The sequence below is a fragment of the Cherax quadricarinatus genome, chromosome 19 (assembly GCF_038502225.1).
Source record: "Cherax quadricarinatus isolate ZL_2023a chromosome 19, ASM3850222v1, whole genome shotgun sequence".
NCBI lineage: Eukaryota > Metazoa > Arthropoda > Malacostraca > Decapoda > Parastacidae > Cherax > Cherax quadricarinatus.
In genome coordinates, this window is record NC_091310.1 from 12,605,050 (window position 1) to 12,629,253 (window position 24,204).

The window sequence follows — 24,204 nt, forward strand, 5'->3', positions numbered from 1 at the left end:
AAGACAAGAGAGAGAGGGGTGGGTAGATTGCGTTTTCTTGGACTGTAAGAAGGCGTTTGACACAGTTCCACACAAGAGATTAGTGCAAAAACTGGAGGACCAGGCATGGATAACAGCGAAGGCACTACAATGGATCAGGGAATAACTGTCAGGAAGACAACAGCGAGTTTATGGTACGTGGTGATGTGTCAGAGTGGGCGCCTGTAATGAGCGGGGTGCCACAGGGATCAGTCCTAGGACCGGTACTGTTTCACGTATTTGTGAACGACATGACGGAAGGAATAAACTCCGAGGTGTCCCTGTTTGCAGATGATGTGAAGTTGATGAAGAATTCAGTCGAACGAGGAATAGGCAGAACTACTGAGGGATCTGGACAGGCTGCAGGACTGGTCCCGCAGCTGGCGCCTGGAGTTCAACCCCACCAAGTGCAAAGTCATGAAGATTTGGGAATGGCAAGGACGACCACAGACGGATTACAGTCTAGGGGGCCAGAGCCTACAAACCTCATTCAAAGAAAAGGATCTTGGGGTGAGTATAACACCGGACACTTTACCTGAGGCGCAGATGAACCAAATAACTGCGTTAGCATATGGGCGATTGGCAAACCTGAGAACAGCATTTTGACATCTTAATAAGGAGTCATTCGGGACCCTGTACACTGTGTACATAAGGCCTAAGCTGGAGCATGCAACGCCAGTTTGGAACCCTCACCTAGCCAAGCATTTATGGAAACTAGAGAAAGTGCAAAGCTTCGTAACAAGACTAGTCCCAGAGCTAAGGAGTATGTCCTACGAGGAGAGGTTAAGGGAAATCAACCTGACGAGACTGGAAGACAGGAGAGGTAGGGAAGATATGATAACGACTTAAAATACTGAGAGGAATAGACAAGGTGGACAGACAGGATGTTGCCGAGATGGGACACGGCAACCAGGGGACACAGTTGGAAGTTGATGTCTCAGATGAACCATAGCGATGTCAGGAAATATTTCTTCAGTGACAGAGTTGTCAGGAAGTGGAATAGTTTTGGAAGTGATGTAGTGGAGGCAGGATCTATACAAAGCTTTAAGGAGAGGTATGATGAAGCTCACGGAGCGTGTGTAGTGACTGAATAGCGGCGAGTGAAGAGGCGGGGCCAGGAGCGGAGAGACTACCCCTGCAACCACAACGAGGTGAGTACACACACGCGAGCGAGCGAGCGCGCACGCACGCACGCACGCACGCACGCACGCACGCACGCACACACACACACACACACACACACACACACACACACACACACACACACACACACACACACACACACACATATTTACATATGTACACACTATAGATATTAGGCTGGTAGACAGCAACCTCCCAGGGAGGTACTACCGTCCTGCCAAGTGAGTGTTAAACGGAAACCTGTAATTGTTTTACATTATGGAAGGATTCACGCGAAACAGCCAGATTAACTTAAGACTGATATGAACGTCGTCGGTCAACGTTTGGTCATAAACCTAAACCAACTCCTCAACAGTGACGCAACTACTGGCGCATTCGCTACCTACTAAAGTACTGTAGGTCACCGGAGGCGTATCCAGTTTGGGGAAAAGCAGATCATAACAGTACATCTTGTGACAGTCCTCTATCCCGCCCCACTCTTAATTCGAGTGCCTTGAACTTAGTTCCTTGATATATATAGCAGGTTATGATTTGACGGTAAGGGCGTTTAGCCTACACAGTAGGTTTCTTCAGTCGAGTGCAGAAAAGTTGGTAGAAGCAGAAATGTGAAAACGATGTAATCAGCCCATCACCCTTGATGACATAGTTTTGAGGTGGTCAGTCGCATGTCTTACCTAACAACCTGTCGGTATTTTATACCATTTTAATATTCACTCTGTCAGACTGCAACACAATGGTATCTTTGTACAGAAGAGAAAACGCCCCGGACAGCTTTTACAAGTGAGAATGGTCTGACTTGAGAGAGGCGTGACCTCTCAGTCATTACATTCTTTCTTCTACTAGTGGTCTACATCTCACCTCCTGACAGTAAATAAGGCTCCATACTGTCACTTCAGCTTCACAATGTTTCAGACTGTGGAACAAATACTCTTCTACAGGTTGAAGAACTGACAACCTCAACTCTACGTCTTCAAGGGTGATGGACTGATTACGTCGTCTACGCATCACTTCTGCTTCTGCCATCTTTTCTGTACTCGACTGAAGAAGCCTACTGTGTAGGCAAAACGTTTTGAAATAGTTACCTAACTCTTTCATGTGTGTTAATAATGCTGATGGGAGAACCGGGACGAACGCCAGAACCAGTATAATCCGTCATCACAGAACCTACCGGATAGTCACTTGATGTCTCACCGGAGGTCCCCACTCTGTCTCTCCGGTGATCTACCGAAGCCTTAAGATAACTTAATTTCTTTCTATTAGAAAAACACAAAAATTGCAACATTAAATTCGGAGGGAATGCTTGACCACGGCTGAGCACTGACACCTTTTACAATATAGAAAAACATTACCATTATAGGTAGTAGGTTGGTAGACAGCAACCACCCAGGGAAGTACTACCGTCCTGCCAGATGACTGTGAAACAAAAACCTGTAACTGTTTTGCATGATGGTAGGATTGCTGGTTTCTTTTTCTGTCTCATAAACACGCTAAGATAACAGGGATATCTTGCTACTCCTACTTACACTTTGGTCACACTTCACAGACACGCACATGCATATATATATATACATACATCTAGGTTTTTCTCCTTTTTCTAAATAGCTTTTGTTCTTTTTTATTTCTTCTATTGTCCATGGGGAAGTGGAAAAGAATCTTTCCTCCGTAAGCCATGCGTGTCGTATGAGGCGACTAAAATGCCGGGAGCAATGGGCTAGTAACCCCTTCTCCTGTATACAATTACTAAAAAAGAGAAGAAGAAAAACTTTATAAAACTGGGTTGCTTAAATGTGCGTGGATGTAGTGCGGATGACAAGAAACAGATGATTGCTGATGTTATGAATGAAAAGAAGTTGGATGTCCTGGCCCTAAGCGAAACAAAGCTGAAGGGGGTAGGAGAGTTTCAGTGGGGGGAAATAAATGGGATTAAATCTGGAGTATCTGAGAGAGTTAGAGCAAAGGAAGGGGTAGCAGTAATGTTAAATGATCAGTTATGGAAGGAGAAAAGAGAATATGAATGTGTAAATTCAAGAATTATGTGGATTAAAGTAAAGGTTGGATGCGAGAAGTGGGTCATAATAAGCGTGTATGCACCTGGAGAAGAGAGGAATGCAGAGGAGAGAGAGAGATTTTGGGAGATGTTAAGTGAATGTATAGGAGCCTTTGAACCAAGTGAGAGAGTAATTGTGGTAGGGGACTTGAATGCTAAAGTAGGAGAAACTTTTAGAGAGGGTGTGGTAGGTAAGTTTGGGGTGCCAGGTGTAAATGATAATGGGAGCCCTTTGATTGAACTTTGTATAGAAAGGGGTTTAGTTATAGGTAATACATATTTTAAGAAAAAGAGGATAAATAAGTATACACGATATGATGTAGGGCGAAATGACAGTAGTTTGTTGGATTATGTATTGGTAGATAAAAGACTGTTGAGTAGACTTCAGGATGTACATGTTTATAGAGGGGCCACAGATATATCAGATCACTTTCTAGTTGTAGCTACACTGAGAGTAAAAGGTAGATGGGATACAAGGAGAATAGAAGCATCAGGGAAGAGAGAGGTGAAGGTTTATAAACTAAAAGAGGAGGCAGTTAGGGTAAGATATAAACAGCTATTGGAGGATAGATGGGCTAATGAGAGCATAGGCAATGGGGTCGAAGAGGTATGGGGTAGGTTTAAAAATGTAGTGTTAGAGTGTTCAGCAGAAGTTTGTGGTTACAGGAAAGTGGGTGCAGGAGGGAAGAGGAGCGATTGGTGGAATGATGATGTAAAGAGAGTAGTAAGGGAGAAAAAGTTAGCATATGAGAAGTTTTTACAAAGTAGAAGTGATGCAAGGAGGGAAGAGTATATGGAGAAAAAGAGAGAAGTTAAGAGAGTGGTGAAGCAATGTAAAAAGAGAGCAAATGAGAGAGTGGGTGAGATGTTATCAACAAATTTTGTTGAAAATAAGAAAAAGTTTTGGAGTGAGATTAACAAGTTAAGAAAGCCTAGAGAACAAATGGATTTGTCAGTTAAAAATAGGAGAGGAGAGTTATTAAATGGAGAGGTAGAGGTATTGGGAAGATGGAAGGAATATTTTGAGGAATTGTTAAATGTTGATGAAGATAGGGAAGCTGTGATTTCGTGTATAGGGCAAGGAGGAATAACATCTTGTAGGAGTGAGGAAGAGCCAGTTGTGAGTGTGGGGGAAGTTCGTGAGGCAGTAGGTAAAATGAAAGGGGGTAAGGCAGCCGGGATTGATGGGATAAAGATAGAAATGTTAAAAGCAGGTGGGGATATAGTTTTGGAGTGGTTGGTGCAATTATTTAATAAATGTATGGAAGAGGGTAAGGTACCTAGGGATTGGCAGAGAGCATGCATAGTTCCTTTGTATAAAGGCAAAGGGGATAAAAGAGAGTGCAAAAATTATAGGGGGATAAGTCTGTTGAGTGTACCTGGTAAAGTGTATGGTAGAGTTATAATTGAAAGAATTAAGAGTAAGACGGAGAATAGGATAGCAGATGAACAAGGAGGCTTTAGGAAAGGTAGGGGGTGTGTGGACCAGGTGTTTACAGTGAAACATATAAGTGAACAGTATTTAGATAAGGCTAAAGAGGTCTTTGTGGCATTCATGGATTTGGAAAAGGCGTATGACAGGGTGGATAGGGGGGCAATGTGGCAGATGTTGCAAGTGTATGGTGTAGGAGGTAGGTTACTGAAAGCAGTGAAGAGTTTTTACGAGGATAGTGAGGCTCAAGTTAGAGTATGTAGGAAAGAGGGAAATTTTTTCCCAGTAAAAGTAGGCCTTAGACAAGGATGTGTGATGTCACCGTGGTTGTTTAATATATTTATAGATGGGGTTGTAAGAGAAGTAAATGCGAGGGTCTTGGCAAGAGGCGTGGAGTTAAAAGATAAAGAATCACACACAAAGTGGGAGTTGTCACAGCTGCTCTTTGCCGATGACACTGTGCTCTTGGGAGATTCTGAAGAGAAGTTGCAGAGATTGGTGGATGAATTTGGTAGGGTGTGCAAAAGAAGAAAATTAAAGGTGAATACAGGAAAGAGTAAGGTTATGAGGATAACAAAAAGATTAGGTGATGAAAGATTGAATATCAGATTGGAGGGAGAGAGTATGGAGGAGGTGAACGTATTCAGATATTTGGGAGTGGACGTGTCAGCGGATGGGTCTATGAAAGATGAGGTGAATCATAGAATTGATGAGGGAAAAAGAGTGAGTGGTGCACTTAGGAGTCTGTGGAGACAAAGAACTTTGTCCTTGGAGGCAAAGAGGGGAATGTATGAGAGTATAGTTTTACCAACGCTCTTATATGGGTGTGAAGCGTGGGTGATGAATGTTGCAGCGAGGAGAAGGCTGGAGGCAGTGGAGATGTCATGTCTGAGGGCAATGTGTGGTGTGAATATAATGCAGAGAATTCGTAGTTTGGAAGTTAGGAGGAGGTGCGGGATTACCAAAACTGTTGTCCAGAGGGCTGAGGAAGGGTTGTTGAGGTGGTTCGGACATGTAGAGAGAATGGAGCGAAACAGAATGACTTCAAGAGTGTATCAGTCTGTAGTGGAAGGAAGGCGGGGTAGGGGTCGGCCTAGGAAGGGTTGGAGGGAGGGGGTAAAGGAGGTTTTGTGTGCGAGGGGCTTGGACTTCCAGCAGGCATGCGTGAGCGTGTTTGATAGGAGTGAATGGAGACAAATGGTTTTTAATACTTGACGTGCTGTTGGAGTGTGAGCAAAGTAACATTTATGAAGGGATTCAGGGAAACCGGCAGGCCGGACTTGAGTCCTGGAGATGGGAAGTACAGTGCCTGCACTCTGAAGGAGGGGTGTTAATGTTGCAGTTTAAAAACTGTAGTGTAAAGCACCCTTCTGGCAAGACAGTGATGGAGTGAATGATGGTGAAAGTTTTTCTTTTTCGGGCCACCCTGCCTTGGTGGGAATCGGCCGGTGTGATAATAAATAAATAAATAATTACCATTATGAGACCGAAAGAAGAGGAATGCGTGGGAGTATTTTGATTCGACTCATGTTAAGAGGGAAGAGATTCGAGTCCTCGGCTAACCAACCCTTGGCTGCGGCAGGGAGACATATATCTCCCTATCATTCCCTGAATGGGCTGTCATCTTAAGACAGGGTAACTGCTTTCTTACAAGCATCGCTAGTTAAGGCAGCCAAGTCCTCAGTTCCCTCTCCACCTCGTAATGTGTTCCGTTAACTAGGTGCTTCTCTGTATAATTACTTAATCAACTTATGTGATTTCTCCACTTAAGCTCCCCTTTTGCGTCCGATTTGCCCTTTAGTGACTTCCGTTATTGCTACGTCCCTGAATACATTAATTAATATTTTTTTTTATAAATATTGCATTCTATGCGAAAGTCATATTCCTTTTGGTATTTGTATATAATAACATTCAAACAAACTTGGATGTATGTCATTAAGTCTGATGCAAAGAGAGAAACCAAGACTGACTGACTTTTTGTAGCCTCAGTTAGAGACACTTAGCAGCTCTGCAGTGGGTCTATGACCAAGGATGAAATATTGTATGTATTTTTCTGTGTTTCATATTTCTCTCTCGGTTTTTTCACACTCAAACGTATGTTGACGTTCTATGTTACCGTTAATTTTCGAATTTAAGAGACTGTAGTGACGTTAGAATTGATACAGTAATACCCTTCATTTCTGTGTTAGTAGATTTCCTTCTCTGTACCCTCAGACAACTTTCCTTCTCTGTACCCTCAGACAACTTTCCTTCTCTGTACCCTCAGACAACTTTCCTTCTCTGTACCCTCAGACAACTTTCCTTCTCTGTACCCTCAGCTTTCCTTCTCTGTACCCTCAGACAACTTTCCTTCTCTGTACCCTCAGACAACTTTCCTTCTCTGTACCCTCAGCTTTCCTTCTCTGTACCTTCAGACAACTTTCCTTTTCTGTTCCATCAGACAACTTTCCTTCTCTGTTCCCTCAGACAACTTTCCTTCTCTGTTCCTTCAGACATCTTTCCTTCTCTGTACCCTCAGACAACTTTCCTTCTCTGTACCCTCAGACAACTTTCCTTCTCTGTACCCTCAGACAACTTTCCTTCTCTGTACCCTCAGACAACTTTCCTTCTCTGTACCCTCAGACAACTTTCCTTCTCTGTACCCTCAGACAACTTTCCTTCTCTGTACCCTCAGCTTTCCTTCTCTGTACCCTCAGCTTTCCTTCTCTGTACCCTCAGACAACTTTCCTTCTCTGTTCCTTCAGACATCTTTCCTTCTCTGTACCCTCGGACAACTTTCCATCTCTGTTCCCTCAGCTTTCCTTCTCTGTACCCTCAGACATCTTTCCTTCTCTGTACCCTTAGACGACTTTCCTTCTCTGTACCCTCGGTTTTCCTTCTCTGTACCTTTAGACAACTTTCCTTCTCTGTTCCTTCAGACATCTTTCCTTCTCTGTACCCTCGGTTTTCCTTCTCTGTACCTTTAGACAACTTTCCTTCTCTGTTCCTTCAGACATCTTTCCTTCTCTGTACCCTCAGACAACTTTCCTTCTCTGTACCCTCAGACAACTTTCCTTCTCTGTACCCTCAGACAACTTTCCTTCTCTGTTCCCTCAGAAAACTTTCCTTCTCTGTTCCTTCAGACATCTTTCCTTCTCTGTACCCTCGGACAACTTTCCTTCTCTGTTCCCTCAGCTTTCCTTCTCTGTACCTTCAGACAACTTTCCTTCTCTGTTCCCTCAGACAACTTTCCTTCTCTGTACCCCCATACAACTTTCCTTCTCTGTACCCTCAGAAAACTTTCCTTCTCTGTACCCTCAGACAACTTTCCTTCTCTGTACCCTCAGACAACTTTCCTTCTCTGTTCCCTCAGACAACTTTCCTTCTCTGTTCCCTCAGACAACTTTCCTTCTCTGTACCCTCAGAAAACTTTCCTTCTCTGTTCCCTCAGCTTTCCTTCTCTGTACCTTCATTCAACTTTCCTTCTCTGTTCCTTCAGACATCTTTCCTTCTCTGTACCCTCAGACAACTTTCCTTCTCTGTACCCTCAGACAACTTTCCTTCTCTGTACCCTCAGAAAACTTTCCTTCTCTGTACCCTCAGACAACTTTCCTTCTCTGTACCCTCAGACAACTTTCCTTCTCTGTTCCCTCAGACAACTTTTCTTCTCTGTTCCCTCAGACAACTCTCCTTCTCTGTTCCCTCAGAGAGCTCTCCTTCTCTGTACCCTCAGACAACTTTCCTTCTCTGTTCCCTCAGACAACTTTCCTTCTCTGTTCCCTCAGACAACTTTTCTTCTCTGTTCCCTCAGACAACTCTCCTTCTCTGTTCCCTCAGAGAGCTCTCCTTCTCTGTACCCTCAGACAACTTTCCTTCTCTGTAGCCTCAGACAACTTTCATTTTCTGTACCCTCAGACAACTTTCATTCTCTGTTCCCTCAGACAACTTTCCTTCTCTGTTCCCTCAGCTTTCCTTCTCTGTACCCTCAGACAACTTTCCTTCTCTGTTCCTTCAGACATCTTTCCTTCTCTGTACCCTCGGACAACTTTCCTTCTCTGTTCCCTCGGTTTTCCTTCTCTGCACCCTCAGACAACTTTCCTTCTCTGTTCCTTCAGACATCTTTCCTTCTCTGTACCCTTAGACGACTTTCCTTCTCTGTACCCTCGGACAACTTTCCTTCTCTGTTCCCTCGGTTTTCCTTCTCTGTACCCACAGACAACTTTCCTTCTCTGTTCCTTCAGACATCTTTCCTTCTCTGTACCCTTAGACGACTTTCCTTCTCTGTTCCCTTGGTTTTCCTTCTCTGTACCTTCAGACAGCTTTCCTTTTTTGTTCCCTCAGACAACTTTCCTTCTCTGTTCCTTCAGACATCTTTCCTTCTCTGTACCCTCAGACAACTTTCCTTCTCTGTACCCTCAGACAACTTTCCTTCTCTGTACCCTCAGACAACTTTCCTTCTCTGTACCCTCAGACAACTTTCCTTCTCTGTACCCTCAGCTTTCCTTCTCTGTACCCTCAGCTTTCCTTCTCTGTACCCTCAGACAACTTTCCTTCTCTGTACCCTCAGCTTTCCTTCTCTGTACCCTCAGACAACTTTCCTTCTCTGTTCCTTCAGACATCTTTCCTTCTCTGTACCCTCGGACAACTTTCCTTCTCTGTTCCCTCAGGTTTCCTTCTCTGTACCCTCAGACATCTTTCCTTCTCTGTACCCTTAGACGACTTTCCTTCTCTGTACCCTCGGTTTTCCTTCTCTTTACCTTCAGACAACTTTCCTTCTCTGTTCCCTCAGATAACTTTCCTTCTCTGTTCCTTCAGACATCTTTCCTTCTCTGTACCCTCAGACAACTTTCCTTCTCTGTACCCTCAGACAACTTTCCTTCTCTGTACCCTCAGAGAACTTTCCTTCTCTGTACCCTCAGACAACTTTCCTTCTCTGTACCTTGAGACAACTTTCCTTCTCTGTTCCCTCAGACAACTTTCCTTCTCTGTTCCTTCAGACATCTTTCCTTTTCTGTACCCTCAGACAACTTTCCTTCTCTGTACCCTCAGACAACTTTCCTTCTGTGTACCCTCAGACAACTTTCCTTCTCTGTACCCTCAGACAACTTTCCTTCTCTGTACCCTCAGCTTTCCTTCTCTGTACCCTCAGCTTTCCTTCTCTGTACCCTCAGACAACTTTCCTTCTCTGTTCCCTCAGACAACTTTCCTTCTCTGTTCCCTCAGACAACTCTCCTTCTCTGTTCCCTCAGACAGCTCTCCTTCTCTGTACCCTCAGACAACTTTCCTTCTCTATACCCTCAGACAACTTTCCTTCTCTGTACCCTCAGACAACTTTCCTTCTCTGTACCCTCAGACAACTTTCATTTTCTGTACCCTCAGACAACTTTCATTCTCTGTTCCCTCAGACAACTTTCCTTCTCTGTTCTTTCAGCTTTCCTTCTCTGTACCCTCAGACAACTTTCCTTCTCTGTTCTTTCAGCTTTCCTTCTCTGTTCCCTCAGACAACTTTCCTTCTCTGTACCCCCATACAACTTTCCTTCTCTGTACCCTCAGAAAACTTTCCTTCTCTGTACCCTCAGACAACTTTCCTTCTCTGTATCCTCAGACAACTTTCCTTCTCTGTTCCCTCAGACAACTTTCCTTCTCTGTTCCCTCAGACAACTTTCCTTCTCTGTTCCCTCAGACAACTTTCCTTCTCTGTTCCCTCAGACAACTCTCCTTCTCTGTTCCCTCAGACAGCTCTCCTTCTCTGTACCCTCAGACAATTTTCCTTCTCTGTACCCTCAGACAACTTTCCTTCTCTGTACCCTCAGACAACTTTCATTTTCTGTACCCTCAGACAAATTTCCTTCTCTGTTCCCTCAGACAAATTTCCTTCTCTGTTCCCTCAGACAACTTTCCTTCTCTGTTCCCTCAGACAACTTTCCTTCTCTGTTCCCTCAGAGAACTCTCCTCTGTTCCCTCAGAGAACTCTCCTCTGTTCCCTCAGACAGCTCTCCTTCTCTGTACCCTCAGACAACTTTCCTTCTCTGTACCCTTAGACAACTTTCATTTTCTGTACCCTCAGACAACTTTCATTCTCTGTTCCCTCAGACAACTTTCCTTCTCTGTTCCCTCAGCTTTCCTTCTCTGTACCCTCAGACAACTTTCCTTCTCTGTTCCCTTAGACAACTTCCCTTCTATAACGCCCTTGTAGAACAGTATGACAGCCAACTAAAGAATTTTAAACTTCTCGTGCACGATCAAGATGAAGAGAAAAAAAGCAAGATAATTCTGGCAAAGAAGTATAAGGAAGAGCTGCGCAGACGAGAAAACTTATTAGATGTACAGGAAGCGGAACGACTCCAAAGCGAGAATCTTGTGGGGAGAATACGTTTCCTAGGAAACGGATTAAGGAATAAGCACAATGAACTGGAGTCCCTCCCTGATGATTATGCTGATCTTCAATATAGTCATCACGAAGAGGCACGTCAAGGTTACGAGGCCCTCACTGAGAAACCGACCTGCTGTCTCTTTAGTCAGATTTAGAACAAATCTCTGCAGATAAAGGAGTATCGAGAACCATCCGATAATGATAAACTGAGACTCCAGGAACTCCAGGCTGAGCAAGCAATCTATGTAGAGCACCAAGACGAGTGGACCGAGCAAACTGATGCCTGCAATTACTTTGTGATAACAGGAAGCAAACAGATAGATAACCAGCGTGAGTCTGCCAAAGCAGCAGCGGAGATAGACAATACATCCGTCTCGCGGGCTTGAGTCTCTCACCCAGGCTGTCAGTGGAAGCAGAGTTGATTTTCACATCTGTGAGGAAGATTACCAGGCCCCTCTACCTGAAATATAGACGTTTGATCTATGAGAATTTCTACTAAAGGTCTAGCCATAAAAGATGGATAGAATGAACTACTCCATGTACCTGAGGAGTGTTCGTCCAGAGTAGACTGGTTTAACCGCCTTCCTACTCCGTGTGTACAAACCTTCCTCCGGGTGTTGAACAATTTCCTTGGGTGCAGACTGGGAGGATTGAGTCTGCATCTGATACTAACTTTTTCTTTGGCATTTGCGAAGTTGCTAAAGTTAAATTTGCAACACCTGGTCCACCATAATGTTAGTGCTAGTGGACCATAAGCCCACATGGCTATCATACTAGAATATCAGTACGCTTCGCTTACTGTATAAGCGAAACGTTTCGCCTACACAGGCTACATTTTTCCCCTGAAGAAATTGAAACCTTAGTTTCCGTATGATAATTTGTCACTGCCTGTTCCGATTTACTCTAAATCTACAATGGTATGACAGAAGTGGCTGGGCTTGTAGGCTAACGAAATATATTTCTGGGGTCGCCAAGCTACCGTGATATACCTATTGTAGTTATTATTACTGCTGTATTGATTTTAGACAGCATCCTTATCTCTGTGAATAATCTACCCCTCACGAAAGGTTCCTTGATGTTGGTGAGGGGCTCTTGATTTAGGGAATTGGATCTGTGCTCCAGTTTCCCGAATTAAGCCTGAATGCCTTCCACATCCCCCGCCCCAGGCGCTGTATAATCCTACGGGTTTAGCGCTTCCCCTTGACTATAATAATAATAATCTGTGAATAATCTTCTGGTTCTGGCGGACATATATGTAAGGGAAAATCTCCACGACTTAAACATGCATCATTGGCCACATACTGGAAGGCAGACTTACCCTGAGGATTGAAAGACATGAAAACACTGAATGAACAACTAATTAAATTGCTGCTTTTGTTGTTATTGGTGGCGGTTATGGTGATTAGAATGATTAGAATGATTAAGATGATTATAATTATGATAAGAATGATTAGGGTGATTATTTGGTTGTGTTAACACTCCAGGACATCTAATGCCAGTGACATCTACTAAGCTGAAGATAAAAACTTCATCAGCTTGGTTTTTACATGAACTGTGTTCACTGTGAACCAGTGTTGAGTAAGAACACTTTGAACCCTGGGAAGCTGTTCTAAACCAGATGTATTTTTGTTACTGTGTGATCCGAGAAAGGTATCCCTTTACTGCTGAATGCCTCATCCCACGATACTGAATTAGTGCGGAGTGCGGGATAAGTTGATTATGCAGCTGAATATCTGCTTTGAAGATTTGTAGGGAATCCGAAGAGGCATTTACAAGTCATAAGGAAACTAGTGTCCTCATTACTACAATGAAAATGAAAAATTGGGATATTACAAAGACCAAATCTAATTCAACCCTTTCAAAGAGACCACATTAGCTTGAAGCCATTCAGAAGTTGCACTATCAAGCAAGCAACATGGAAGGGTTGAAGCCTATCAGATGTGACACTCAGAAATTATCGCATGAGGAGCAGTATTCAAATTTTGCCCGTTTCCAAAAAAGCAAATTGTAACCCACACAAACCAAATTGCGACCCACACAGACCAAATTGTGACCCACACAGACCAAATCAATTCAGACTTCTCCAAGTAAGATTGACCATTTTTAGAGAAAATACAGTTAATATATAAGGTCACAGAGATGTTATAGACATACAAAAGCGGGACTGAGGACTGTCATAGGATGATCCTTTATGAGCTGCTCTTCCGCAGACAGGATACACCACCTTAGAGTGGTAGTACTTTAGTGGGTGGCGAAAGCTACTGTAGTTGCATCAATATTGAGGAGTCGGTTTAGGTTCCCTTAAGACCAAGCGTTGACCTGCTACGTTGATTAAGGATCGTCATATCATTTGAAAGTTTTGACTATTTTGATTGAATTCCATGTTTGCTTTAGGGCAAGAAGAACATAAATACAAGTTTTGATAACTGAAAGATGTTGGGGCTTCGGTATCCTTTTTTTTTTTTTTTTTTTTTTTTTTTCAAAATTTGTCTTCTCACGTGCATGTTTTCATTTTTGGCTCTCCAGTACCTTCCAATAAATGTTCCTTTGTTATTATTTCAAATTTATTTTTAGAACAATCTTTCATTACATTTTCAATATGCTACAGAAAACTCTGTACAGATTATTTAAACCTGTCCCAAGTTATATTATCCAATATAGTTTCCCTGAAATACTATGTTAAAGCCTTATTTTTACCATATATAATCTACTCATTTTTTCACTTAAATCATTTTGCTACAAATGTTATACCGAATAGAACATAATTTTATCCAGTGGATAAAATGGATAATGGCTGCGCGATGCCTTCTCTTAATTTTATTAGTTCAGTGATATGCTGATGTTTACAAGTCATTACATGACTCATTACATGACTCATTACATGACTCATTACATGACTCATTACATGATTCATTACACTCTTCAAGGAATTTTATCAATCATTCATTTGCAATTTCAGCTTGATAAACTACTAACATTTCTTCCCTTCAGACTCTCCTCCACACTGTTCAGTTCTTGTCTAATAAAGACACATTTCAAATACTTTGTTCTAATTCAGTTTGTTAGAGTATAACATATATTATAGAGTATACATTTATTATCATACAGCGCTGCCTCTTTTATTCTAGTTCTTTGTTTTCCTTTATTATACCAACATAATTATAATCTATTTTAGTATTATACTTTTCCGGGCCTTTTATACCCTTCTCTATATCATTCTAATAATTTTTTTATCTATATCCTTTATTATCTTAATTAATATTTTGCATTACTTCTATACCCCTTCTAAAAATTATATTGTCTTTATTTTGTTTATCTCTCAGTCCTACCTTGATTTTTATTCCAGTTTATTCATATTCTCCTTCCATCCACTTATTTTTTGCTAGTGTAAAAGTAGTGTGTGCCGAGTGTTTGTTTATAACTCACTTCGTGAAGAATAAAACCTCTAATTAATTATGTTAAGGACACATTCTCTCGAAGTTATTGTAATACAAACAAGGTTTTAATTTACAGCCAGCGGTGATGCATCTTAAAGAAGAGCAGAGCTGAGACCTGCCTCCTTGTACACAAAGGGCGTGTCACCTTACCTGTGGACACACAATCCCATTAATTCAACATTAGTTATTCACCCGCATGTTCGCTCTCCACCCTTCATTACTTGTCTTTTGTTTGAGCCCTTGTTCATTCCGTACTGCTCCAGGATACATTACACCTTCATTCACTCCCTCTTGACCATTCCTTCTCCAGCGCTTCTCTCATACGGTTAGAATTACTCTCATTATAGTAATTATGTTCATGTAATTTGTTTACACATGGAGACGAATGGTTTAGGGAAGTGGTTCTCAACTGGTGGTCCATGGTGACATTTTGGGTGATCCAGAGAACGTTCACTATATTTGGTAATAAATTGAAGACTGGTGCATATAGTCTGAAATCTATCGAAAATAAAGTGTGGATCAGCGACATGCACATTGTCCAGCGTGAACGGGGATGGTCGGATAATGGATTCGACCGTGTTAGCTGCAACGACAGTTAAACAGTGGAAGCGATATCAAGTAAACCTTGCGTGCTGAGGCAGTTGGTTCGTGACGACGTGTGTGTGTGGGGGGGGGTGCACTCACCTAATTGTGGTTGCAGGGGTCGAGACTCAGCTCTTGGCCCCGCCTTTTCACTGATCGCTACTAGGTCCTCTCCCTCTCTGCTTCCTGAGCTTTGTCATACCTCTTCTTAAAACTATGTATGGTTCCTGCCTCCACTACTTCACTTGCTAGGCTATTCCACTTCCTGACGACTCTATGACTGAAGAAATATTTCCTAACGTCCCTGTGACTCGTCTGAGTCTTCAGCTTCCAATTGTGACCCCTTGTTTCTGTGTCCCCTCTCTGGAACATCCTGTCTCTGTCCACCTTGTCTATTACCCGCTGTATCTTGTATGTCGTTATCATGTCTCCCCTGACCCTTCTGCCCTCCAGTGTCGTCAGTCCGATTTCCCTCAACCTTTCCTCGTACGACATTCCCCTGAGCTCTGGAACTAGCCTTGTTGCAAACCTTTGTACTTCCTCTAACTTCTTGACGTGCTTGACCAGGTGTGGGTTCCAGACTAGTGCTGCATACTCCAGTATGGGCCTAACATACACAGTGTACAGTGTCTTGAACGATTCCTTATTAAGGTATCGGAACGCTATTCTCAGGTTTGCCAGGAGTCCGTATGCTGCAGCAGTTATTTGGTTGATGTGTGCCTCCGGTGACGTGCTCGGTGTTATGGTCACCCCCAAGATCTTTCTCCCTGAGTGAGGTCTGTAGTCTTTGTCCACCTAGCCTATACTCTGCTGTCTTCTTTGCCTCTCCCCAATCTTCATGACTTTGCATTTGGCTGGGTTGAATTCGAGAAGCCAGTTTCTGACAACGTGTCCAGCTTGTCCAGGTCTCTTTGCAGTCCTGCCTCATCCTCATCCGATTTAATTCCTCTCATCAACTTCACATCTGCGAATAGGGACACTTCAGAGTCTATTCCTTCCATCATGTCGCTCGCATATATCAAAAATAGCACTGGTCCTAGAACTGACCCCTGTGGGACCCCGCTCCTCAAAGGCGCCCACTGTGATACCTCTTCACGTACCATGTCTCGTTATTGCCTCTTTGTCAGGTATTCCCTGATCCATTGCAGTGCCCTCCCTGTTATATGCGCCTGATCCTCTTCCAGCTTCTGCACTAATCTCTTGCGAGGAACTGTGTCAAAGGCCTTCCTGCAGTCCAGGAAAAGGCAATCAACCCACCCCTCTCTCTCGTGTCTTACTTCTGTTACCCTGTCATAAAACTCCAGAAGGTTTGTGACACAGAATTTGCCTTCCATGAATCCATTCTGGTTTTCATTTATAATCTTGTTCTGCTCCAGGTGTTCCACCACTCTCCTCCTGATAATCTTCTCCATGACTTGGCATACTATACATGTTAGAGACACAGGTCTGTAGTTTAGTGCCTCGTTTCTGTCTCCTTTCTTAAATATGGGGACTACATTTGCCGTCTTCCATATCTCAGGTAGTAGCCCAGTTTCAAGGGATGTGTTGAAGATTGTGGTTAGGGGCACGTGCAGCATCTCTGCTCCTTCTCTAAGGACTCACTAAGAGATGTCCAGTCCCATCGCCTTTGAGGTATCAAGGTGACTTAGCAGATTCTGCACCTCCTCCTCGGTTGTTCGTATGTCATCCAGCACTTGTTGGTATATTCCCAGAGCCCTTCCTGTCTCTGCTGTGGAAACTTCCTTAAATCTGTTTAGCTCCTCACATACCTCCTGATCATTTCTTGTGAGTTCTCCACCTTCTGCCCTCATTCTGATCACCTGGTCTTTGATTGTTGTCTTCCTCCTGATGTGGCTATACAACAGTTTCGGGTCAGTCTTGACTTTCGATGCTATGTTATTTTCATACTGTCGCTGGGCCTCCCTCCTTACCTGTGCGTACTCGTTCCTGGCTCTGCGACTAATCTCCCTATTTTCATGTGTTCTCTGCTTTCTGTACTTTTTCAATTCTCTATTGCACTTAGTTTTTACCTCCTTACACCGTCGGGTAAACCAGGGGCTCGTTCTGGTCTTCCCATTGTTTCTGTTGCCCTTGGGAATAAACCTTTCCACTGCCTCCTTGCATTTTGTTGTTACATATTCCATCATTTCATTTGCTGGCTTTCCTGCCAGTTCTCTGTCCCACGGAACCTCCTGCAGGAAGTTTCTCAACCTTATGTAGCCCCCTCTTTTATTGTCTAGCTTTTTCCATTCAACTCCTGTTACTCTCCACTTGCAACTCTACTATGTATTCAAAGCATAGAACCACGTGGTCACTAGCTCCTACGGGACTCTCATATGTGATGTCCTCAATGTCTGATTTGCCCAGGGTGAACACAAGGCCCAATCTTGCTGGTTCATCCTCCCCTCTCACTCTGGTAGTGTCCTTAACATGTTGGTGCATGAGGTTTTCCAGCACCACATCCAACATCTTGGCTCTCCATGTTTTGGGACCCCCACGTGGCTCCAGGTTTTTCCAGTCAGTCTCCCTGTGTTTGAAATCACCCATAACCAGCAACTTTGCTCGAGTGAGCTCTTCTTGCTACCTCCGCAAGTGTGTCCACCATTGCTCTGCTGCTCTCCTCCTCTCCTCATATTCCTCTCTTGGCCTCCTGTAGTTCTGTGGTGGATTATACATCACTACAATGACCACCTTATGCTCCCCAGACGGAAGTGTACCTTCTATGTAGTACCTTTTTCAAGTCTCGTCTATGCCTCCCATTTTCTCGAATTTCCATCTTTTTTTACGAGCAGTGCAACCCCTCCTCCCCCTCTGCCCCTTCAATCTTTAATTATGATCTGATATCCTGGTGGGAAGATTGCATCTGTTATTGTCTCAGTGAGTTTTGTTTCTGTAACTGCTATGATGTCTGGGGACTTCTCATTGATTCTTTCTTGCCACTCCTCATATTTATTCGTTAATCCATCCGTATTTGTGTACCAAACCTTCAACTTCTCTTCTAATACTGTAACTGTGGTCCTGGAGGAATACTGGGGTTGGGAGAGCTGGAGCCCTGGTGGGGGCCTGTGGGGGTTGTGTGTGTGTGGGGGGGGTGAGCGCGCGGGCCATTACTGTTGTTTTGTGCAGTTGACACTGAACTGCTGAGTTGATTAGTTGTGTGGTTCGTCCTGCACTGTTTTACAGGTGTTATGTAAGCTGATTTGGTTTTCTACTATAAAATGTAATATAAAAGGAAGCTGGGAGGAAGATTTGAATAGCGTGAAATATTTCTGGCCAGTTATTGTGTTGCTGTGTGCTGTGTTGTGTTGCTGTGTGCTGTGTTGTACTGGTTTATGCTGTTTATGAACCTGATGGTGTTTTATCATTGCATATGTATTATTATCTTCTGTTTTTTCTACCTTTAATAATGCCAAACTTGACATATAATAAATACATGTCGTTATATTATCCACAGATATATGGCAATGACAGGAATGAAAGTTAAACACAAGTATTCTGAGGAGTACACTAAATTCGGCTTCACCAGTCAAGAAAAAGATGACACGGAATTACCACTGTGTTATTTATTTCAAAGTTTTGGGGAAAGACTCACTGAAGAGAACTCTGATTAAACTCCATCTCGAAAAGTGCCACCCTAATTTGTTGCAAAAGGATAAAGATTATTTCTAGCGGCACTTTTAAAGAGGCAACGCCTTGACGCGACAGGTACATTCTATGAAAAAACCACCCATGCAGTGCGCGCTTCCTACATTGTCGCATACAGAGTCGCACAGGCTAAGAAGCCTGATACGATTTTAGAGAAACTTTTGCAAAAGAAATGGTGCGGCTTGTTGTCGGCGAGGACGCAGCACGGAAGCTGAATGATATATCAGTTTCTAATGACACAGTGTCGAGACGGATAAATGAGATCTCACAAAACATCAGTGAACAAGTTGTGGATGAAATAAAGAAATCTCCATTGTTTGCCATACAGTTGGATGAACAAGTTGATGTCTCACTGTCTTCTCAGCTATTTGTATTTGCACGATACATGGCTGAGGAAGACTTCAAAGACGAGTTTCTCTTTTGTAAGACTTCTGATACCACCACAAGGGCTCAGGATGAGTTAGAAATTATTAACAATTTCGTTGAAGTAAGTGGTTTGGATTGGGTAAATTTGGTGGGTGTTACCACTGACGGCGCACCTGCGATGCTAGGTTCAAGATCAGGCTTTCAAGCGTTAGTGCAACGGCGTAGCTCCATTGGTAACAGGAGTTCACTGTTTCATTCACAAAAAGCAAGTGGCATCAAAAACCCTACCTGATCATCTGAACACCATTTTAAAAGGATTGGTGAAGTTAGTTAATTACATCATATCATCAGCAGTGAACGCTAGACTGTTCAGAAAATTATGCCATGACATGGGTTCCGACTTCGAGGAGTTGCTGCACCGTGCAGAACACTTCTGCACGGGAAAGGTGGTTTGACAACAAAGCTAGAACTGTCAGAATTAGAAATACCATACCTTGTCGATATTTTTGGTGTCTTGAACAAACTGAATCTTCAGCTCCAAGGGAAAGGAGCAAATGTGTTCTCACCAAGGAATCATCAAGGCTTTCCTTGAGAAATTAAAACTCTGGATCGGAAGAGTCGATGGTAAAAATTTAGTTCAATTTCCATGTGTGGATGCCATGCTAGGGAAAAAGGAAGCCATTCAGGTGCATATTGTAGAGCACTTACAAAAGCTGCCGGATGAATTTCAGCGATACTCTCCGGAGGTAGATATGACAAGGGATGGGTTTTCTTTTTCAGGAATCCATTCGTAACAGATGTTCATGGTGTTCCAGAGGCTATGCAGGAGTTCTTGGATCTGAAAAATGATTTGGCAGCTAAAGATGTGTACCAGCGGTCTACCATGGAAAAATTTTGGGCCAGTTTGATTGTTACTCAAATCTGCCAACACATGCAGTCAGATTTCTTTTGCCATTTGCATCAACTTAAATGTGTGAAGGTGGATTTTTATGTTGCACATTAAGTCCAAACAGAGGAATCGGCCTGCAGTTGAAAGCGATATTCGTCGTGCATTATCAAGTACCACTACTAACATTGAGAAGCTTGTCAGCGAGAAGAGAATCCAAAAGTCTGGTTGCAAGGAAAAGTGAAATAATCATATTTCAAAGAAAAATATTGGCTGTGTGCTTCATAATTTCAAAATTGTTTGTTAGAAAGAAATTTCACAGCAAAATGTTAGATATGTATTCATTAATTTCCAGGAAATGATGTATGCATGAAATATATTTCAGACCAAAATGTTACATAATTATTATTTTATATAACTTCTAGAATTTCTGTGTATAAGATGAGTTGGTAGAGTATGTATGAAGAGGAACTTAAAAGTAAATATAAGAAAGAGTAAGGTGATAAGGATAAAAAAAAATTAGGAAACGGAAGAATGGATATCAGATTGGAGGGCGAGAGTATGGAGGAGGTGAACGTCTTCAGATATTTAGAAGTGGACTTGTCAGCAGATGGGTCTATGAAAGATGAGGTGAATCATAGAATTGACGAGGAGGAAAAAGGGAGTGGTGAACTGAGGAGTCTGTGGAGACAAAGAACTTTGATAAATTAGACACATGTGCAACACATGTGCAGTGTCTGACACTGCAACTTCTTGGGATCTTAATACTTGGGAATTCTTCGCTTGCCTAATTCTTGGGCACGACCTACTTCCACATTGAACAAATGTGACACCACCTATGACTGCTGCACCTCTCCTGCCAACGGTTTATAAGCTCCTTCTCCGCACGTATGCCGTATTCTATTCAAGATTGATGGACTGACCACATCGACTAAAGGTTGAGGGACTGATTACCTCATTCTCCTCCTGTTCTTCAAGATTCTCCTTTGTATGGACTGATGAAGCCACTGTGTGGCGAAACGTTTCCTCAATAAAGATTCCCAAGAGTTGCACATGTGTCTAATTTATCAACATGTCGGTTCTCTGAACCATTCATCTACAAAGAACTTTGTCCATGAAAGCAAAGAGGGGAATGTTTAAGAGTATAGTTAAACCAACGCTCTTCTATGGGTGTGAGGCATGGGTTGTGCATGATGCAACAAGAAGAAGCCTGAAGGCAGTGGATATCTCATGTCTGAGGGCAATTTGTGGTGTGAATAAAACGCAGAGAATCCGTAGTTTGGAGATTAGGAGGAGGCGTGGGATTACCAAAACTATCCAGAGAACTGCGGAAGGGTTATTGAGATGGTTTGGACATGTAAAGAGGCTGGAACGAAATAAAATGACTTAGAGAGTATACGAATCTGTAGTGGAGGGAAGGCGGGGTAGGGGTCGGCCTACGTAAGATTGGAGGAAGAGAGTAAAGGAGGTTTTGTGTGCGAGGGGCTTTAACTTCCAGCAAGCGTGCTTGAGCGTGTTAGGATCGAATGGAAACAAATGGTTTTTAGGACTTGACGTGCTGTTGAAGTGTGAGCAGGGTAATATTTATGAAGAGATTCAGGGAAACCGACAGGCCGGACTTGAGTCCTGGAGATGGGAAGTACAGTGTCTGCACTCTGAAGGAGGGGTGTTAATGTTTTATAACTGTAGTGTAGGCATGCCTCTGGCAAGACAGTGATGGAGTGAATGATGAAAGTTTTCCATTTTCGGGCCACCATGCCTTGGTGGGAAACGGCCGATGTGTTAATAATAAAAAAATAAACATATTCTAAATCAAATTGTCTGATGTCTCTGCTTAGCCTTTGTGTATCATTACTCAAAAAAAATGAAATGGTCCACGATATTTTTATAATTGGGTTGGTGGTCCAAGGGTTGAAACGAGTTGAGAACCACTGGAGCCTGAGTGTGCATGTGTGTGTGTGTGCGCCTGTGTGTGTGTGTACCCACCTAGTTGTACTCACCTAGTTGAGGTTGCAGGGGTCGAGTCCAAGCTCCTGGCCCCGCCTCTTCACTGGTCGCTACTAGGTCACTCTCCCTGAACCATGAGCTTTATCGTACCTCTGCTTAAAGCTATGTATGGATCCTGCCTCCACTACATCGCTCCCTAAACTATTCCACTTCCTGACTACTCTGTGGCTGAAGAAATACTTCCTAACATCCCTGTGATTCATCTGTGCCTTCAGCTTCCAACTGTGTCCCCGTGTTGCTGTGTCCAGTCTCTGGAACATCCTGTCTTTGTCCACCTTGTCAATTCCTCTCAGTATTTTGTAAGTCGTTATCATGTCCCTCCTATCTCTCCTGTCCTCCAGTGTCTTCAGGTTGATTTCCCGTAACCTCTCCTCGTAGGACATACCTCTTAGCTCTGGGACTAGTCTTGATGCAAACCTTTGCACTTTCTCTAGTTTCTTTACATGCTTGGCTAGGTGTGGGTTTCAAACTGGTGCCGCATACTCCAATATGGGCCTAACGTACACGGTGTACAGGGTCTTGAACGATTCCTTATTAAGATGCCGGAATGCTGTTCTGAGGTTTGCTAGGCGCCCATATGCTGCAGCAGTTATTTGGTTGATGTGCGCTTCAGGAGATGTACCTGGTGTTATACTCACCCCAAGGTCTTTTACCTTGAGTGAGGTTTGTAGTCTCTGGCCCCCTAGACTGTACTCCGTGTGCGGTCTTCTTTGCCCTTCCCCAATCTTCATGACTTTGCACTTGGTGGGATTGAACTCCAGGAGCCAATTGCTGGACCAGGTCTGCAGCCTGTCCAGATCCCTTTGTAGTTCTGCCTGGTCTTCGATCGAATGAATTCTTCTCATCAACTTCACGTCATCTGCAAACAGGGACACCTCGGAGTTTATTCCTTCCGTCATGTCGTTCACAAATACCAGAAACAGCACTGGTCCTAGGACTGACCCCTGTGGGATCCCGCTGGTCACAGGTGCCCACTCTGACACCTCGCCACGTACCATTACTCTCTGCTGTCTTCCTGACAAGTACTTCTTGATCCATTGTAGTGCCTTACCTGTTATCCCTGCTTGGTCCTCCAGTTTTTGCACTAATTTCTTGTGTGGTACTGTGTCAAACGCCTTCTTGCAGTCCAAGAAGATGCAATCCACCCACCCCTCTCTCTCTTGTCTTACTGCTGTCACCTTGTCATAGGACACCAGTAGGTTTGTGACACAGGATTTCCAGTCCCTGAAATCATGTTGGCTGCTGTTGATGAGATCATTCCTTTCTAGGTGTTCCACCACTCTTCTCCTGACAATCTTCTCCATGACTTTGCATGCTATACATGTCAGTGACACTGGTCTGTAGTTTAGTGCTTCATGTCTGTCCCCTTTTTTAAAGATTGGGACTACATTTGCTGTCTTCCATGCCTCAGGCAATCTCCCTGTTTCGATAGATGTATTGAATATTGTTGTTAGGGGTACACATAGTGCCTCTGCTCCCTCTCTCAGGACCCATGGAGAGATGTTATCTGGCCCCATTGTCTTTGAGGTATCTAGCTCACTCAGAAGCCTCTTCACTTCTTCCTTGGTTGTGTGTACTGTGTCCAGCACCTGGTGGTGTGCCTCACCTCTCCGTCTTTCTGGAGCCCCTTCTGTCTCGTCTGTGAACACTTCTTTGAATCTCTTGTTGAGTTCCTCACATACTTCACGGTCATTTCTTGTTGTCTCTCCTCCTTCCTTTCTTAGCCTGATTACCTGGTCCTTGACTGTTGTTTTCCTCCTGATGTGGCTGTATAACAGCTTCGTGTCAGATTTGGCTTTCGGTGCTATGTCGTTTTGATATTGTCGTTGGGCCTCCCTTCTTATCTGTGCATATTCGTTTCTGGCTCTACAACTGCTCTCCTTATTCTCCTGGGTCCTTTGCCTTCTGTATTTCTTCCATTCCCTAGCACACTTGGTTTTTGCCTCCCTGCACCTTTGGGTGAACCACGGGCTCATCCTGGCTTTTTCATTTTTCCTGTTTCCCTTGGGTACAAACCTCTCCTGAGCCTCCTTGCACATTGTTGCTACATATTCCATCATCTCATTAACTGGCTTCCCTGCCAGCTGTGTACTCACCTATTTGTGGTTGCAGGGGGTCGAGTCATAGCTCCTGGCCCCGCCTCTTCACTGATTGCTACTAGGTCCTCTCTCTCCCTGCTCCATGAGCTTTATCATACCTCGCCTTAAAACTATGTATGGTTCCCGCCTCCACTACTTCACTTTCTAGGCTATTCCACGGCTTGACTACTCTATGACTGAAGAAATACTT